At 38.5% G+C, this 15,356-nt stretch overlaps 11 non-coding genes across 11 annotated transcripts; all 11 read left to right on the forward strand.

Annotated features, from left to right (window-relative positions):
* Positions 1 to 4,930: 4,930 nt before the first annotated feature.
* Positions 4,931 to 5,003, forward strand: trnav-uac (transfer RNA valine (anticodon UAC)). The gene has a single exon. It is a non-coding gene; the product is annotated as a tRNA-Val (tRNA).
* A 932-nt stretch (positions 5,004 to 5,935) lies between these two features.
* Positions 5,936 to 6,008, forward strand: trnav-uac (transfer RNA valine (anticodon UAC)). Its single transcript has one exon. It is a non-coding gene; the product is annotated as a tRNA-Val (tRNA).
* Positions 6,009 to 6,940: 932 nt separating this feature from the next.
* On the forward strand, positions 6,941 to 7,013 carry trnav-uac (transfer RNA valine (anticodon UAC)). The gene has a single exon. It is a non-coding gene; the product is annotated as a tRNA-Val (tRNA).
* A 932-nt stretch (positions 7,014 to 7,945) lies between these two features.
* On the forward strand, positions 7,946 to 8,018 carry trnav-uac (transfer RNA valine (anticodon UAC)). The gene has a single exon. It is a non-coding gene; the product is annotated as a tRNA-Val (tRNA).
* Positions 8,019 to 8,950: 932 nt separating this feature from the next.
* On the forward strand, positions 8,951 to 9,023 carry trnav-uac (transfer RNA valine (anticodon UAC)). The gene has a single exon. It is a non-coding gene; the product is annotated as a tRNA-Val (tRNA).
* A 932-nt stretch (positions 9,024 to 9,955) lies between these two features.
* On the forward strand, positions 9,956 to 10,028 carry trnav-uac (transfer RNA valine (anticodon UAC)). Its single transcript has one exon. It is a non-coding gene; the product is annotated as a tRNA-Val (tRNA).
* A 932-nt stretch (positions 10,029 to 10,960) lies between these two features.
* Positions 10,961 to 11,033, forward strand: trnav-uac (transfer RNA valine (anticodon UAC)). The gene has a single exon. It is a non-coding gene; the product is annotated as a tRNA-Val (tRNA).
* Positions 11,034 to 11,965: 932 nt separating this feature from the next.
* On the forward strand, positions 11,966 to 12,038 carry trnav-uac (transfer RNA valine (anticodon UAC)). The gene has a single exon. It is a non-coding gene; the product is annotated as a tRNA-Val (tRNA).
* A 932-nt stretch (positions 12,039 to 12,970) lies between these two features.
* trnav-uac (transfer RNA valine (anticodon UAC)) lies at positions 12,971 to 13,043 on the forward strand. The gene has a single exon. It is a non-coding gene; the product is annotated as a tRNA-Val (tRNA).
* A 932-nt stretch (positions 13,044 to 13,975) lies between these two features.
* On the forward strand, positions 13,976 to 14,048 carry trnav-uac (transfer RNA valine (anticodon UAC)). The gene has a single exon. It is a non-coding gene; the product is annotated as a tRNA-Val (tRNA).
* A 930-nt stretch (positions 14,049 to 14,978) lies between these two features.
* On the forward strand, positions 14,979 to 15,050 carry trnav-uac (transfer RNA valine (anticodon UAC)). The gene has a single exon. It is a non-coding gene; the product is annotated as a tRNA-Val (tRNA).
* Positions 15,051 to 15,356: the final 306 nt, after the last annotated feature.

Raw genomic sequence — 15,356 nt, forward strand, 5'->3', positions numbered from 1 at the left:
TTCGAGAGGAGAACTGGAATTAACAGAATTCCGGGGGCCATCTCTCGAATGAAGAAAATCCTCCCTGTCCTGTCACCCCTGTTTTTGTTCATAGAAGTGAAGATGTGTCTGGCTCTTGCTAAGTGATGTGTTCTCGGGGAAAGGGTGGGGCTTCACATGGAAGCTGTTTGTCTGAGCGGTCTTATCGTGGGTGACATCCCAAATAACACAGCTCCGGATGAATCAGTACCTGAAGCCTCAGCTGGTTTGACCACCCTGGCTCACGGGTTGACAGAAAACACTGGGGTGGAGACTTCTCTGATTAATTGGGTTTGATAGTATGTTTAGAAAATGGGGAAAATATTATGATCACTGTATTATGGGCTACATTCACCTGTGTGACTGTTTTAGTTTTATGGGGCTGTTGTCTAACTCCCTGTGTATGAGGCCTTATTTCCAGGACTCTGGAGAAATCGATGGAAATAGATGGTGATGTACCAGCGGATTCCAGGTTCTGACCCGTGGAATGCTGAATGTATGTCTACAGAACAAGTGGACGAAAATTATAAATGAAATTATATTAAATTGGGAGGGTGTCCGTATGGGGATTACAGGATAACCGACTTGGGACAGTTCTGGGATTGGAAGAGAGGGTATCCATAAAGCAGAGGGGATCCCACAAAGGTGGATAGGTTTTCCATGATATGGAAAAACCTGGGAGCACTGTTGAACTTTGTAAAGGTGATGAAATCTTGCTAACCATCAAAACTATTAAGCTCTCTGATGCAGGCACTTACACCCTCGGACTACAAAGGACCGGGACAGACACGATGGGTGTGTTTTCTATTAAGGTGCTGCCAAAACCAGAGGTCCCAGATGAACCAGGGCCAGACACACTCCTCTACCACCCCTGGACCGAACCTGCCACCACTGTGTTAAAAATCCCATTCAGGTAATTAATGTTAGACTATTCAGCTATTGATCAATTAGGCACTGAGACTGGTGTTATTGGTAGGGACAATTTGTGGCTTTCTTATGAGGTACAGTTAAGACCCTGAAAAGAAAGGACTACATGAGTTACATGAAACATTGGTCATGATGGACCTGTTCTGGCTACACACCCATTTGCTATAGGAGAAGGAGAGGGGTGGTTGTGTATTCTGAGAGGTTTATACCTGGTTGAGGCCAATTCAACTCTCTGTTCCTCTTTGAGCCTTGTGTTTCCTACAGTACCTCCTCATCGGGCCCCTTGGGGTGTTGAGGCATATGGGGGCAATTACAGTTGCATCACGGGTACAGGTAATGGCATTGATTATGGGAGATTGCCTGAAGCTGATTGCAGTAGTAACATAACCATTAATTCCACTTGGCCAGTTACAGGCCTAAACCAAACTAGTGGTCTGGCTGATGTGTGGTGGATCTGTGGACCCAAAAGAGTGCTGAGACTCATTCTTAGAGGAGACTGGCAAGGTACGTGTGCTCTGACCAGTTTGATAATTCCACTGACCATTGTTGATGTTACTGCTGAACAGTTGTTGGGTTCTGTATCCAGGGGACCTGAAAACATTCCATCCCATGGGAGACATAGAAGTAGTGCTCCATGGACAGAGGATGTAGTTGACATACACACTAACCTGTTGGGAGTGCCGGTGGGGGTTCCTCATGAGCTTCAGGCCTTGGGCAGGAATGATGGATTATAGGTCCAGCCATAGTGGATGCAAGACAGACTGCATGGATTCATTACATCTACTATGATCAACAGCGTTTTGTTAATTACCCCCGTGATGCACTCACTGGTATGTCTGAACAGTTTGAGGCCACATCTAGGGTTGCCAGACAGAATAGACTTGCTTGGGATATGCTTCTTGCCAGTCAGGGGGGCGTATGCAAGATGTTCGGTGAACAATGTTGCACGTATATTCCTAATAACACCAGTCCAGATGGTAGTATATCTAAGGCCCTTAGTGGGCTTGATGCACTATCTGCTGAGATGAGGACCATGACGAGGGTGGAGGAGTCTGGCCTGTTCTCTTGAGTGGGAGCCTGGTTTTGGTAAGTACACTAGAATGGTGGTTACTGGATTTCTGACCCTTATTTTTGTTATTTGACGTGTTGTGCTGCTTGCATCATACCGTGTTTTAAGAAGTCTGTTACAGATGTGGTGAAGGCTTCAGGCATGATGATGCCTTTGCTTGATGCTCCAGTTGGAGATGCTGATACTGAAGCATGCTTTCAGGGGAGGATGAGACTGACTGAGGATGACCCATGGTATGCTGTGGGCGAGGTAGTAGAATAAATCTTACACCACCACAGTTCCTTGTTATACATCTTAATGATGGGTTTTCTTTCCAGTATGTTTGTTCTCCCTGTTGTGAAGGTTTTGAGTCCCTGGGTGGCATGAAGCCCAACTGGTGCAGGATAGGAGTAGCTGAGAGGACCAGATGGTTTATAATAATGCTTTGCTTTGCTTTGTTTTACTCTGTTTTCCATGACCAAAGTTTTATCCGGTATCTTACATGTCAATAAACAATAAAGTGTTATCCTGTTTTTGCTAAGTGACACCCTTGTGGGTGTCAAAAGGGGGACTTAAATTTCACACATTTTTTTTTTTTTATGTTCTGTTTTTGAATGAGCTGTTCTCTTTTGACATGAAGGTATTTTAAACTCTGTGACTGTTATATGATTCATTGCTGAATTTTTGTTCACACCCTGGGGGGTGTGAAAAAGAGGGATTATTGGTTCCTGTGTTTTACATTATAGCCATTACCATATATATGATTGAATATTATCTGCTGTTGGCTTGTGTTGATGTATGCAAGTGTTATGCAACATAGCTGACTTGAAACATTGTTAAAAGTGTCAGGGCCAGGGGACTTTCTCATGCTGGAAAAATACAGAAGGGAGGGCACATTCAGAGCGTGGGGTTGCGAGAACAAGCGTTTTTTTTGTTAGATAACAGGAGCCAGGTGCGTGATAACGGTATGGAGCATGAGAGCCTGGCTGCAACTTCTCTTATGACATTCCAGAATCGCATTGCAGTAGATATGCTACTGGCGGAGAAAGGTGGAGCTTGTACTATGTTTGGTGAACAGTGTTGCACTTTCATCCCTAATAACGCAGCCTCCGATGGTAGCTTGACCATGGCCCTAGAAGGTTTGAGGACGCTTAATGGTAAAATGAAATCTCATTCTGGGATGGATACCTCGATGTGGGACTCCTGGATGAGTGCGTTTGGTAAATATAAAACCCTGGTGTCCTCCATTTTGGTATCCATTTCGGTGTTCGCTGCCATTTTAGTTCTCTGTGGATGCTGTTGCATTCCATGCATCCGTTCCCTTGCCACTAGGGTTATCTCTAAAGCCATTGACCCTTCCTCCCCTTCCCAGATGTTTCCTCTGCTGGATAAAGACCTACTTGAATTCGAGGATGAGGAGGAGAGTGCCTATTTAGGTTTACATTATATCTGCTGTTGCCTTATGGGGATGTATGTATGTGTTATGCAAGTGGATCATTCCGCCTGACTTGCCTAGTTTAAGTCACATCTCTTTGGAGATGTGAAGAGAGGGAATCACAACTTTTTCCTGCGGGGAAAAAGTTGGCTGATGTAGACAAGCATTTACTTTTATTTTGAGCTGTTGTTCTCCGCTCTGTAAAATGAGGGTTGTAAGTTCCTAGGTGGCTGGTAGCCAACTTAGTACATAGTGGGATTGAATGGAGAACATGATGTAATACATATATATCTATTTCTGTTTAAAACCGTGCCTTATTTCATAGTCCCATTGGGAGAAGTTTCTCTTTGTGTCTGGATCCAGTTAGGTTGTGTCACGTCTCTGGTGAGACGTGAAGAGAGGGTTTTGTAGAGAAATGCTAATTCTTATGTAGGTGACCAAACTATTGTTAAAGGGGGGCTACAACTCAGAGCTGAGCCTGTGGGGTCCCCTACAGGATAGCTCCCGCATTACACTAATGGCCAAAACCAGCGCACACACACATGATCTCCGTTGTAGCTGAACGTTGAATGCCCGAAGAGGATTCTACGATGACGGACAGACAACTGAGCCAATGGCGGAAGACTACAGACTACACCCCAGCTGAACCAATCCAAAGATCCGATCTTCCAGAATCAACCTACATTCTTTTCTATATAATAGTGGTGTACTGATTGTAACGGCCTCTTCTTCGTCTGCGCTTCCGTACGAACCAGCGGGAGAGCCGTAATTACGCTGTTCTAGATATCTTCACTCTGAATAAACTGTAGCTTGTCATACAATTTACCACCTTGTCTGAATCGATCCTTGACCGACTCGTCCGTCTACATAGCTAATTACTAACATTATCAAGTTCACTTAAGACGCAAAATGTATACTTTTCGATGCTGGGCGGAAACAGACATCTCTGACACATGTGAGAAGTACTGTATTTGTAACAGAGAATTTTCATAAATGCATTATGTTGGAATTTCGAATTCGTGCGATGAATATATGTAAAATTTGGTTTACAACACAGTAGTAATTCTAGCAGCAGTTTCTCTAGTTTAGTAGTTATCAAGTTTGCTTTACACACGAATGGTCCCCGATTCGAAGCTGGGCGGAAACAGTTCTCTATGACAAATCCATTAAGTACTGTATTTGTAACAGAGAATAGTTGTTCTAATAAATGCCTTACTTTGGAAATTCGAATACATGCATTAAATATTTGTAAAATGCGGTTTACTCCTTGCTGGTAATTAATGCAGCAGTTTCTGTAGTGTAATGGTTATCACGTTCACCTTACATGCGAAAGGTCTGTGGTTGAAAAACTGATAGAAACAGTGATCTTTGACACATGCAGTTAGTGCTGTATCAACAACAGAGAATATATGTTCTCATGAATGGCTTTTTTTGGAAATTGGAATACATGCAATGAATATCTGTAAAATTTGGGTTACTCCTTGCTGATAACACTTGCATCAGTTTCTGTAGTGTAGTGGTTATCACGTTCGCTTTACACACGAAAGGTCCCTGGTTCGAAACCGGGCGGAAACAGTCATCTTTGACACATGCAGTAAGTTGTGTATTTATAAAAGAGATGAGTTGCTTTCATAAATACCTAATTTTGGAAATTCAAATACATGCACTGACTATAAGAAAATTAAGTTTACTTCTTGCAGGTATCTCAAGCAGAAGTTTCTGTAGTGTATCTGTTATCACGTGCACTTAACATGCAAAAGGTCCCTGGTTTGAACCTCTGTGTAAACAGCACTCATTGATACATTCAGTAAGTACCATAGTTGAAACTGAAAATTCAATTTTTCATTAATGCCTTCTTTTGGGAATCAAAAGATTCCATAGCGTAGTGGTTATCAAGTTCACTTAAGACGCAAAATGTATACTTTTCGATGCTGGGCGGAAACAGACGTCTCTGACACATGTGAGAAGTACTGTATTTGTAACAGAGAATTTTCATAAATGCATTATGTTGGAATTTCGAATTCGTGCGATGAATATATGTAAAATTTGGTTTACTCCACAGTAATAATTCTAGCAGCAGTTTCTCTAGTTTAGTAGTTATCAAGTTTGCTTTACACACGAATGGTCCCCGATTCGAAGCTGGGCGGAAACAGTTCTCTATGACAAATCCATTAAGTACTGTATTTGTAACAGAGAATAGTTGTTCTAATAAATGCCTTACTTTGGAAATTCGAATACATGCAATAAATATTTGTAAAATGCGGTTTACTCCTTGCTGGTAATTAATGCAGCAGTTTCTGTAGTGTAATGGTTATCACGTTCACCTTACATGCGAAAGGTCTGTGGTTGAAAAACTGATAGAAACAGTGATCTTTGACACATGCAGTTAGTGCTGTATCAACAACAGAGAATATATGTTCTCATGAATGGCTTTTTTTGGAAATTGGAATACATGCAATGAATATCTGTAAAACTTGGGTTACTCCTTGCAGATAACACTTGCATAAGTTTCTGTAGTGTAGTGGTTATCACGTTCGCTTTACACGCGAAAGGTCCCTGGTTCGAAACCGGGCGGAAACAGTCATCTTTGACACATGCAGTAAGTTGTGTATTTATAAAAGAGATGAGTTGCTTTCATAAATACCTAATTTTGGAAATTCAAATACATGCACTGACTATAAGAAAATTAAGTTTACTTCTTGCAGGTATCTCAAGCAGAAGTTTCTGTAGTGTAGCTGTTATCACGTGCACTTAACATGCAAAAGGTCCCTGGTTTGAACCTCTGTGTAAACAGCACTCATTGATACATTCAGTAAGTACCATAGTTGAAACTGAAAATTCAATTTTTCATTAATGCCTTCTTTTGGGAATCAAAAGATTCCATAGCGTAGTGGTTATCAAGTTCACTTAAGACGCAAAATGTATACTTTTCGATGCTGGGCGGAAACAGACGTCTCTGACACATGTGAGAAGTACTGTATTTGTAACAGAGAATTTTCATAAATGCATTATGTTGGAATTTCGAATTCGTGCGATGAATATATGTAAAATTTGGTTTACTCCACAGTAATAATTCGAGCAGCAGTTTCTCTAGTTTAGTAGTTATCAAGTTTGCTTTACACATGAATGCTCCCCGATTCGAAGCTGGGCGGAAACAGTTCTCTATGACAAATCCATTAAGTACTGTATTTGTAACAGAGAATAGTTGATCTAATAAATGCCTTACTTTGGAAATTCGAATACATGCAATAAATATTTGTAAAATGCGGTTTACTCCTTGCTGGTAATTAATGCAGCAGTTTCTGTAGTGTAATGGTTATCACGTTCACCTTACATGCGAAAGGTCTGTGGTTGAAAAACTGATAGAAACAGTGATCTTTGACACATGCAGTTAGTGCTGTATCAACAACAGAGAATATATGTTCTCATGAATGGCTTTTTTTGGAAATTGGAATACATGCAATGAATATCTGTAAAACTTGGGTTACTCCTTGCAGATAACACTTGCATCAGTTTCTGTAGTGTAGTGGTTATCACGTTCGCTTTACACGTGAAAGGTCCCTGTTTCGAAACCGGGCGGAAACAGTCATCTTTGACACATGCAGTAAGTTGTGTATTTATAAAAGAGATGAGTTTCTTTCATAAATACCTAATTTTGGAAATTCAAATACATGCACTGACTATAAGAAAATTAAGTTTACTTCTTGCAGGTATCTCAAGCAGAAGTTTCTGTAGTGTAGCTGTTATCACGTGCACTTAACATGCAAAAGGTCCCTGGTTTGAACCTCTGTGTAAACAGCACTCATTGATACATTCAGTAAGTACCATAGTTGAAACTGAAAATTAAATTTTTCATTAATGCCTTCTTTTGGGAATCAAAAGATTCCATAGCGTAGTGGTTATCAAGTTCACTTAAGACGCAAAATGTATACTTTTCGATGCTGGGCGGAAACAGACGTCTCTGACACATGTGAGAAGTACTGTATTTGTAACAGAGAATTTTCATAAATGCATTATGTTGGAATTTCGAATTCGTGCGATGAATATATGTAAAATTTGGTTTACAACACAGTAATAATTCTAGCAGCAGTTTCTCTAGTTTAGTAGTTATCAAGTTTGCTTTACACACGAATGGTCCCCGATTCGAAGCTGGGCGGAAACAGTTCTCTATGACAAATCCATTAAGTACTGTATTTGTAACAGAGAATAGTTGTTCTAATAAATGCCTTACTTTGGAAATTCGAATACATGCATTAAATATTTGTAAAATGCGGTTTACTCCTTGCTGGTAATTAATGCAGCAGTTTCTGTAGTGTAATGGTTATCACGTTCACCTTACATGCGAAAGGTCTGTGGTTGAAAAACTGATAGAAACAGTGATCTTTGACACATGCAGTTAGTGCTGTATCAACAACAGAGAATATATGTTCTCATGAATGGCTTTTTTTGGAAATTGGAATACATGCAATGAATATCTGTAAAATTTGGGTTACTCCTTGCTGATAATACTTGCATCAGTTTCTGTAGTGTAGTGGTTATCACGTTCGCTTTACACGCGAAAGGTCCCTGGTTCGAAACCGGGCGGAAACAGTCATCTTTGACACATGCAGTAAGTTGTGTATTTATAAAAGAGATGAGTTGCTTTCATAAATACCTTATTTTGGAAATTCAAATACATGCACTGACTATAAGAAAATTAAGTTTACTTCTTGCAGGTATCTCAAGCAGAAGTTTCTATAGTGTAGCTGTTATCACGTGCACTTAACATGCAAAAGGTCCCTGGTTTGAACCTCTGTGTAAACAGCACTCATTGATACATTCAGTAAGTACCATAGTTGAAACTGAAAATTCAATTTTTCATTAATGCCTTCTTTTGGGAATCAAAAGATTCCATAGCGTAGTGGTTATCAAGTTCACTTAAGACGCAAAATGTATACTTTTCGATGCTGGGCGGAAACAGACGTCTCTGACACATGTGAGAAGTACTGTATTTGTAACAGAGAATTTTCATAAATGCATTATGTTGGAATTTCGAATTCGTGCGATGAATATATGTAAAATTTGGTTTACTCCACAGTAATAATTCGAGCAGCAGTTTCTCTAGTTTAGTAGTTATCAAGTTTGCTTTACACACGAATGGTCCCCGATTCGAAGCTGGGCGGAAACAGTTCTCTATGACAAATCCATTAAGTACTGTATTTGTAACAGAGAATAGTTGTTCTAATAAATGCCTTACTTTGGAAATTCGAATACATGCAATAAATATTTGTAAAATGCGGTTTACTCCTTGCTGGTAATTAATGCAGCAGTTTCTGTAGTGTAATGGTTATCACGTTCACCTTACATGCGAAAGGTCTGTGGTTGAAAAACTGATAGAAACAGTGATCTTTGACACATGCAGTTAGTGCTGTATCAACAACAGAGAATATATGTTCTCATGAATGGCTTTTTTTGGAAATTGGAATACATGCAATGAATATCTGTAAAATTTGGGTTACTCCTTGCTGATAACACTTGCATCAGTTTCTGTAGTGTAGTGGTTATCACGTTCGCTTTACACGCGAAAGGTCCCTGGTTCGAAACCGGGCGGAAACAGTCATCTTTGACACATGCAGTAAGTTGTGTATTTATAAAAGAGATGAGTTGCTTTCATAAATACCTAATTTTGGAAATTCAAATACATGCACTGACTATAAGAAAATTAAGTTTACTTCTTGCAGGTATCTCAAGCAGAAGTTTCTGTAGTGTAGCTGTTATCACGTGCACTTAACATGCAAAAGGTCCCTGGTTTGAACCTCTGTGTAAACAGCACTCATTGATACATTCAGTAAGTACCATAGTTGAAACTGAAAATTCAATTTTTCATTAATGCCTTCTTTTGGGAATCAAAAGATTCCATAGCGTAGTGGTTATCAAGTTCACTTAAGACGCAAAATGTATACTTTTCGATGCTGGGCGGAAACAGACGTCTCTGACACATGTGAGAAGTACTGTATTTGTAACAGAGAATTTTCATAAATGCATTATGTTGGAATTTCGAATTCGTGCGATGAATATATGTAAAATTTGGTTTACTACACAGTAATAATTCTAGCAGCAGTTTCTCTAGTTTAGTAGTTATCAAGTTTGCTTTACACACGAATGGTCCCCGATTCGAAGCTGGGCGGAAACAGTTCTCTATGACAAATCCATTAAGTACTGTATTTGTAACAGAGAATAGTTGTTCTAATAAATGCCTTACTTTGGAAATTCGAATACATGCAATAAATATTTGTAAAATGCGGTTTACTCCTTGCTGGTAATTAATGCAGCAGTTTCTGTAGTGTAATGGTTATCACGTTCACCTTACATGCGAAAGGTCTGTGGTTGAAAAACTGATAGAAACAGTGATCTTTGACACATGCAGTTAGTGCTGTATCAACAACAGAGAATATATGTTCTCATGAATGGCTTTTTTTGGAAATTGGAATACATGCAATGAATATCTGTAAAATTTGGGTTACTCCTTGCTGATAACACTTGCATCAGTTTCTGTAGTGTAGTGGTTATCACGTTCGCTTTACACGCGAAAGGTCCCTGGTTCGAAACCGGGCGGAAACAGTCATCTTTGACACATGCAGTAAGTTGTGTATTTATAAAAGAGATGAGTTGCTTTCATAAATACCTAATTTTGGAAATTCAAATACATGCACTGACTATAAGAAAATTAAGTTTACTTCTTGCAGGTATCTCAAGCAGAAGTTTCTGTAGTGTAGCTGTTATCACGTGCACTTAACATGCAAAAGGTCCCTGGTTTGAACCTCTGTGTAAACAGCACTCATTGATACATTCAGTAAGTACCATAGTTGAAACTGAAAATTCAATTTTTCATTAATGCCTTCTTTTGGGAATCAAAAGATTCCATAGCGTAGTGGTTATCAAGTTCACTTAAGACGCAAAATGTATACTTTTCGATGCTGGGCGGAAACAGACGTCTCTGACACATGTGAGAAGTACTGTATTTGTAACAGAGAATTTTCATAAATGCATTATGTTGGAATTTCGAATTCGTGCGATGAATATATGTAAAATTTGGTTTACAACACAGTAATAATTCTAGCAGCAGTTTCTCTAGTTTAGTAGTTATCAAGTTTGCTTTACACACGAATGGTCCCCGATTCGAAGCTGGGCGGAAACAGTTCTCTATGACAAATCCATTAAGTACTGTATTTGTAACAGAGAATAGTTGTTCTAATAAATGCCTTACTTTGGAAATTCGAATACATGCATTAAATATTTGTAAAATGCGGTTTACTCCTTGCTGGTAATTAATGCAGCAGTTTCTGTAGTGTAATGGTTATCACGTTCACCTTACATGCGAAAGGTCTGTGGTTGAAAAACTGATAGAAACAGTGATCTTTGACACATGCAGTTAGTGCTGTATCAACAACAGAGAATATATGTTCTCATGAATGGCTTTTTTTGGAAATTGGAATACATGCAATGAATATCTGTAAAATTTGGGTTACTCCTTGCTGATAACACTTGCATCAGTTTCTGTAGTGTAGTGGTTATCACGTTCGCTTTACACGCGAAAGGTCCCTGGTTCGAAACCGGGCGGAAACAGTCATCTTTGACACATGCAGTAAGTTGTGTATTTATAAAAGAGATGAGTTGCTTTCATAAATACCTAATTTTGGAAATTCAAATACATGCACTGACTATAAGAAAATTAAGTTTACTTCTTGCAGGTATCTCAAGCAGAAGTTTCTGTAGTGTAGCTGTTATCACGTGCACTTAACATGCAAAAGGTCCCTGGTTTGAACCTCTGTGTAAACAGCACTCATTGATACATTCAGTAAGTACCATAGTTGAAACTGAAAATTCAATTTTTCATTAATGCCTTCTTTTGGGAATCAAAAGATTCCATAGCGTAGTGGTTATCAAGTTCACTTAAGACGCAAAATGTATACTTTTCGATGCTGGGCGGAAACAGACGTCTCTGACACATGTGAGAAGTACTGTATTTGTAACAGAGAATTTTCATAAATGCATTATGTTGGAATTTCGAATTCGTGCGATGAATATATGTAAAATTTGGTTTACTCCACAGTAATAATTCTAGCAGCAGTTTCTCTAGTTTAGTAGTTATCAAGTTTGCTTTACACACGAATGGTCCCCGATTCGAAGCTGGGCGGAAACAGTTCTCTATGACAAATCCATTAAGTACTGTATTTGTAACAGAGAATAGTTGTTCTAATAAATGCCTTACTTTGGAAATTCGAATACATGCAATAAATATTTGTAAAATGCGGTTTACTCCTTGCTGGTAATTAATGCAGCAGTTTCTGTAGTGTAATGGTTATCACGTTCACCTTACATGCGAAAGGTCTGTGGTTGAAAAACTGATAGAAACAGTGATCTTTGACACATGCAGTTAGTGCTGTATCAACAACAGAGAATATATGTTCTCATGAATGGCTTTTTTTGGAAATTGGAATACATGCAATGAATATCTGTAAAATTTGGGTTACTCCTTGCTGATAACACTTGCATCAGTTTCTGTAGTGTAGTGGTTATCACGTTCGCTTTACACGCGAAAGGTCCCTGGTTCGAAACCGGGCGGAAACAGTCATCTTTGACACATGCAGTAAGTTGTGTATTTATAAAAGAGATGAGTTGCTTTCATAAATACCTAATTTTGGAAATTCAAATACATGCACTGACTATAAGAAAATTAAGTTTACTTCTTGCAGGTATCTCAAGCAGAAGTTTCTGTAGTGTAGCTGTTATCACGTGCACTTAACATGCAAAAGGTCCCTGGTTTGAACCTCTGTGTAAACAGCACTCATTGATACATTCAGTAAGTACCATAGTTGAAACTGAAAATTCAATTTTTCATTAATGCCTTCTTTTGGGAATCAAAAGATTCCATAGCGTAGTGGTTATCAAGTTCACTTAAGACGCAAAATGTATACTTTTCGATGCTGGGCGGAAACAGACGTCTCTGACACATGTGAGAAGTACTGTATTTGTAACAGAGAATTTTCATAAATGCATTATGTTGGAATTTCGAATTCGTGCGATGAATATATGTAAAATTTGGTTTACAACACAGTAATAATTCTAGCAGCAGTTTCTCTAGTTTAGTAGTTATCAAGTTTGCTTTACACACGAATGGTCCCCGATTCGAAGCTGGGCGGAAACAGTTCTCTATGACAAATCCATTAAGTACTGTATTTGTAACAGAGAATAGTTGTTCTAATAAATGCCTTACTTTGGAAATTCGAATACATGCATTAAATATTTGTAAAATGCGGTTTACTCCTTGCTGGTAATTAATGCAGCAGTTTCTGTAGTGTAATGGTTATCACGTTCACCTTACATGCGAAAGGTCTGTGGTTGAAAAACTGATAGAAACAGTGATCTTTGACACATGCAGTTAGTGCTGTATCAACAACAGAGAATATATGTTCTCATGAATGGCTTTTTTTGGAAATTGGAATACATGCAATGAATATCTGTAAAATTTGGGTTACTCCTTGCTGATAACACTTGCATCAGTTTCTGTAGTGTAGTGGTTATCACGTTCGCTTTACACGCGAAAGGTCCCTGGTTCGAAACCGGGCGGAAACAGTCATCTTTGACACATGCAGTAAGTTGTGTATTTATAAAAGAGATGAGTTGCTTTCATAAATACCTAATTTTGGAAATTCAAATACATGCACTGACTATAAGAAAATTAAGTTTACTTCTTGCAGGTATCTCAAGCAGAAGTTTCTGTAGTGTAGCTGTTATCACGTGCACTTAACATGCAAAAGGTCCCTGGTTTGAACCTCTGTGTAAACAGCACTCATTGATACATTCAGTAAGTACCATAGTTGAAACTGAAAATTCAATTTTTCATTAATGCCTTCTTTTGGGAATCAAAAGATTCCATAGCGTAGTGGTTATCAAGTTCACTTAAGACGCAAAATGTATACTTTTCGATGCTGGGCGGAAACAGACGTCTCTGACACATGTGAGAAGTACTGTATTTGTAACAGAGAATTTTCATAAATGCATTATGTTGGAATTTCGAATTCGTGCGATGAATATATGTAAAATTTGGTTTACTCCACAGTAATAATTCTAGCAGCAGTTTCTCTAGTTTAGTAGTTATCAAGTTTGCTTTACACACGAATGGTCCCCGATTCGAAGCTGGGCGGAAACAGTTCTCTATGACAAATCCATTAAGTACTGTATTTGTAACAGAGAATAGTTGTTCTAATAAATGCCTTACTTTGGAAATTCGAATACATGCAATAAATATTTGTAAAATGCGGTTTACTCCTTGCTGGTAATTAATGCAGCAGTTTCTGTAGTGTAATGGTTATCACGTTCACCTTACATGCGAAAGGTCTGTGGTTGAAAAACTGATAGAAACAGTGATCTTTGACACATGCAGTTAGTGCTGTATCAACAACAGAGAATATATGTTCTCATGAATGGCTTTTTTTGGAAATTGGAATACATGCAATGAATATCTGTAAAATTTGGGTTACTCCTTGCTGATAACACTTGCATCAGTTTCTGTAGTGTAGTGGTTATCACGTTCGCTTTACACGCGAAAGGTCCCTGGTTCGAAACCGGGCGGAAACAGTCATCTTTGACACATGCAGTAAGTTGTGTATTTATAAAAGAGATGAGTTGCTTTCATAAATACCTAATTTTGGAAATTCAAATACATGCACTGACTATAAGAAAATTAAGTTTACTTCTTGCAGGTATCTCAAGCAGAAGTTTCTGTAGTGTAGCTGTTATCACGTGCACTTAACATGCAAAAGGTCCCTGGTTTGAACCTCTGTGTAAACAGCACTCATTGATACATTCAGTAAGTACCATAGTTGAAACTGAAAATTCAATTTTTCATTAATGCCTTCTTTTGGGAATCAAAAGATTCCATAGCGTAGTGGTTATCAAGTTCACTTAAGACGCAAAATGTATACTTTTCGATGCTGGGCGGAAACAGACGTCTCTGACACATGTGAGAAGTACTGTATTTGTAACAGAGAATTTTCATAAATGCATTATGTTGGAATTTCGAATTCGTGCGATGAATATATGTAAAATTTGGTTTACAACACAGTAATAATTCTAGCAGCAGTTTCTCTAGTTTAGTAGTTATCAAGTTTGCTTTACACACGAATGGTCCCCGATTCGAAGCTGGGCGGAAACAGTTCTCTATGACAAATCCATTAAGTACTGTATTTGTAACAGAGAATAGTTGTTCTAATAAATGCCTTACTTTGGAAATTCGAATACATGCATTAAATATTTGTAAAATGCGGTTTACTCCTTGCTGGTAATTAATGCAGCAGTTTCTGTAGTGTAATGGTTATCACGTTCACCTTACATGCGAAAGGTCTGTGGTTGAAAAACTGATAGAAACAGTGATCTTTGACACATGCAGTTAGTGCTGTATCAACAACAGAGAATATATATTCTCATGAATGGCTTTTTTGGAAATTGGAATACATGCAATGAATATCTGTAAAACTTGGTTACTCCTTGAAGATAACACTTGCATCAGTTTCTGTAGTGTAGTGGTTATCACGTTCGCTTTACACGCGAAAGGTCCCTGGTTCGAAACCGGGCGGAACAGTCATCTTTGACACATGCAGTAAGTTGTGTATTTATAAAAGAGATGAGTTGCTTTCATAAATACCTAATTTTGGAAATTCAAATACATGCACTGACTATAAGAAAATTAAGTTTACTTCTTGCAGGTATCTCAAGCAGAAGTTTCTGTAGTGTAGCTGTTATCACGTGCACTTAACATGCAAAAGGTCCCCTGGTTTGAACCTCTGTGTAAACAGCACTCATTGATACATTCAGTAAGTACCATAGTTGAAACTGAAAATTCAATTTTTCATTAATGCCTTCTTTTGGGAATCAAAAGATTCCATT

The sequence above is a fragment of the Oncorhynchus kisutch genome, unplaced genomic scaffold (genome assembly GCF_002021735.2).
Source record: "Oncorhynchus kisutch isolate 150728-3 unplaced genomic scaffold, Okis_V2 scaffold2281, whole genome shotgun sequence".
Classification (NCBI taxonomy): Eukaryota; Metazoa; Chordata; class Actinopteri; order Salmoniformes; family Salmonidae; genus Oncorhynchus; species Oncorhynchus kisutch.